This window comes from Nothobranchius furzeri, chromosome 16 (genome assembly GCF_043380555.1).
Source record: "Nothobranchius furzeri strain GRZ-AD chromosome 16, NfurGRZ-RIMD1, whole genome shotgun sequence".
Classification (NCBI taxonomy): domain Eukaryota; kingdom Metazoa; phylum Chordata; class Actinopteri; order Cyprinodontiformes; family Nothobranchiidae; genus Nothobranchius; species Nothobranchius furzeri.
The window spans coordinates 57,447,880-57,451,714 of NC_091756.1; the positions used below are offsets into that span (position 1 = coordinate 57,447,880).

General features: G+C 39.5%; 1 long non-coding RNA gene across 2 annotated transcripts; it reads right to left on the minus strand.

Moving 5' to 3' along the window:
• Positions 1–605: 605 nt before the first annotated feature.
• LOC129166606 (uncharacterized) lies at positions 606–3,588 on the minus strand. 2 transcript variants are annotated; one of them, XR_011516943.1, is made up of 3 exons: positions 3,365–3,588; positions 1,471–3,074; positions 606–1,012 (listed from the first exon to the last, which is right to left on the minus strand). It is a non-coding gene; the product is annotated as an uncharacterized lncRNA (long non-coding RNA). The 2 variants fall into 2 exon arrangements; XR_011516942.1 differs by having other exon boundaries at positions 606–3,074.
• Between the last annotated feature and the right edge of the window lie 247 nt (positions 3,589–3,835).

Here is a 3,835-nt window from a genome sequence, read left to right on the forward strand (position 1 = left end):
ATTTTAAAAAAATGATACAGCTCATTAAAACACCATTCAAAGAATATATTTTATTAAGATCTCTATCTATATACATACATATAATTATAAATAATTTTATAAGTAGTCTTATTTTATATTGGGTGTCTTAATGGCTGAAAATGGATAAAAAGCAGTTAGATTTTAATTTAAAGATTTGAGATTCTAGTCAAAAATAAAGAACATTCCTCCAAGTGTTCTTTAATGTCATCATTATAATTCTAATGCTTACAACTTTGTTTTTATTGTCTGCAATGCGTAGCCTATATCTTTATTAAATGTGTTTAGCTGTAAAGTGGTAATTCTCTCTAATGTGTACAGAGAGGTGGACATCAGTGCTGCAGTGAAATTCCCAAGATCAGTCTGCTTTGCTAACAAATATAGTTAAATCTTACCTGCATTCTAAATAAATACCGTTAGGTGAAAACATCAGTAGGCATTGAGTTATTGATACAATCCCTAACAGCCAGAATGGAAGAAGAGCATGCTGGGTCATCCTGGATCTGAGCCTGTTCTGTGTATTTACCTACAGGATGCAATAAATGTCTACAAGGCTGAGTTTGGACCATTACATCTAAAAGAAAGCATACAATCAGTGATTTTTTTTATTGTTTACATTAATATACAAATTTTCTAAGTATTAACCTCACAGCAAATAAGTAGAACAATATAATAAACAGGCTTTAGTAGTTAAAACAGGCGTTGTGCACACAGGTGCTTTGTGTCTCGGTGCTGGTGGTGTCTAGGTCTCAGAGTTCCTGTCCTCCTGCCGTCTTCTGTTGTCCTCAGGATACGGATTGATGTTTCCTGATGATGAGGGAGGGGCTGTATGTGGGCTTCAAACCGGTCCTGGATAACAGTGGGAGACCTCCGTTGTCTGAATACTGAGACCAGAGAGTTGGTGAGATGCAGATCTTCTCTACCTAATCTAGAAACGGAGTTGGTTCAGGGAAAACTTTTCCAAAGACCAGTTCCATGATGTCATCGCCATATTCTGCAATGATAGACGATAACTTTAATGACATATTTTGTTTACAAGCAGCTTTAGGAAAGTTGTTTCTTTAGCTTTCATGTTTATAGTCACGTTTGTGTTTGTTCACAAGTTCACTTTGCTGCAGTGACTTCATATTTTCCTACAAATGTAATAAAATAGTGACACTAAAATTATACAAATGATTCCTTATGAAAGGAAGCTCATTAGAGAGCAGTGCAGACAGACTTACTACATGCTGCAGCTGTTTTTGTAGGCCAGCTGCTGCTGAATTTGGGGAAAGTTATTCTGCACACATCCAGATCAGATGGTCGATTACAGAAAATAATGTAATTCAATAATTTCTAAACAGACTAAACAAGTAAAACATCAAATAAATCACTCTGCTGTCATCAGACGGAGTGATTCAGGGGGTGAGGTGTTCTTAATGATGAGGGTGGCTGAGGTGTGTCATCACTCACTTTGGTCTGGTCCAGACCGTCTCTTTACTGGTGGGTCTCCTTCCTCAGTAGGTGACGTGAAACGCCAACATCTGAACGTTCTGTGTTCCTTAGAGGAGAAGAAAAGTAACATTAGCAAGCTGGCTAAATTATTTTTTACTAGCATCTCAAGGACTTGGAGAAGCAGATCTTCACTTACCTAAACATCAGACCAGTTTGTCCCAGCTGAGCTCATCAGGGCGTTAGTCTGACAGCCTGTCAGTGAAACACGGCTCCAGTCTTCTGGATGTGGACTCTAAAAAGCAAAGGAACATTTTTACTTTGTTTTAATTATTTTACAGCCAATTTTATCAGCTTTCCGACGCTCACGCTCATACAGACGGTGAGCTTTGCTGCGTCTGACTGATGCAGAGTTAGTTTTTATATCTGCAGTGAGACAAAAAACTAACCTCACTTCACTTAGAGATCGTTCTTTAAAACTCTATTAAATCCACTGTGTTGACGCACTTTAATGACTTTGTCACGCTGCATTTTAGCTGATATGGGACTTTATTTACTGGATGCTAAGATTACATCACACTCATGTAGAATAACACACAGGCTCTCTGCTGTTACAATCAGTGGGAGGTTATCATCTGGTGTAAAAGAAGGCGTTGATCAGAAATCACGTTTTATTCCACAAAAATCAGCCAAATCCACATTAATCTGGGTGCTAACTTTACTAGCATACTGTGCTAGCGATAGCAAGCCGGATGCTAACGCTTTAGTGCTGCTAATGCCCGTAAATCTAAAGTAAAGTTTGTCGACATTTTAGAGTGATATGAAGCTTACCGCTCTGCTGCTGTGTCCCGGTGCTGCCAAATTCAGATGGAAATAACTCCTTTTAGATAGATGAAGCCCTCAGTACTTGGCCACTAGCCTGGAGACAGAACGAACGAACCACGCGCGCGCGCGCGCACGCACACACACACACACAAACAAACGCAAACACACTACTTTTTCTTCTGTGTTTTTTTTAGCAGTGTCATCAGCTCCTGGGTTTAAATACTGCCACACCACCCTTCCTTAAAACGAGGAACAGTTTTGAGCTGTGTGTGGCTAAAATAACCAGACATTCTGCATTTTTCCAATAGGACTACAAAAAATCTTAGCGAGAAGAAAAAATGGCGGATTGGCTCTGTGTTTAGCCGAGGGCCATTACCATATTTGGTAGTTATCCTCACTAAATTAATTACTGATGTAATAGATAATGTAAAAACTGAACGGGTGGACAAATATGCCCAAAACTTAATTATTAAATATCTAAATAGCAACTCCAGTGAATAATATAAGCCTTTTTGCTCACTTAGACACTTAAAATGTGAAACACACCGTGTTAATGGATAAAAAAGTGGGTTTTTCATGTTATGTCTCCTTTAAAATCATGGTTGTTATAGTATTATTTAGTCGTGCTCACTTGTTATCATGCTCGAATCTTCCTCTCATCATCAACCATCTAAAATCTCACTCCACTGTAGCACCTACCTGCACCTCAGCAGGTCTGGCTCTCCCTGTCTCACCCTCAGCAGGTCTGGCGCTGCCTGTCGCACCTTCTTCATCATTTCCTGCTGAACTTCCTCTGGTCTCTTATATGAAAAAAGTGACACGAATAAGGTTTAAAAATGAAATGTGATGAGAATGTCACAAACAAGCAACAATCACACTTACAAACTCAATTTTTATGTGGAGATTCTACTTTTTTATTTATTTCGTGTCAAATGGTTTTTGTCTGTTACTGTAAAATTCGCCATTTTTGTTAACTAGTAGTGTTGTTTAATGTTTAATGCTAACTAGCAAGATGTTTACGCTAGTCAGCCATTTTAGCGTTTGACCAGAAATACAATTATACTCTTGGACTAAATTATTACCAACTCACAATTCCTTTCTTTCTTTTTTTGCCCATGAGAAGAACTCGCTGAGCTGCTGCCGTCTCTCTCTGACACCTGTCTGCCCCGGCTCTGACTCCTGCTTCACTCAGCCAGCCTGTAACTCCCTGAGGGGAGGGGCTGTGTCGGAGAGAAGTCCGCGGTGTCTTTCAAAATAAAAGCTCGCGAGTCAAATATTTCAAAATCAATCTTTTTCTTCTCCATGTTATTGGGGGGGGGGGGGACAAATGCGCGTTTGTCCAATATTGGAGGGGACACGTCCCACCCGTCCCCCCCGGTTCCTACGCCCTTGGTTTCCAAATGAAAAGGTTCAACCATTCATACAGATAAATAAAGGAAAATGTGCACATTTGCCGTCACTTTTTTAAAAATATTGAGTTCGGCCCGCGACTTCGTCCCAGTTTTTCATTTTGGCCCAGTGTGAATTTGAGTTTGACACCCCTGATTTAGTGTTAGAAGTT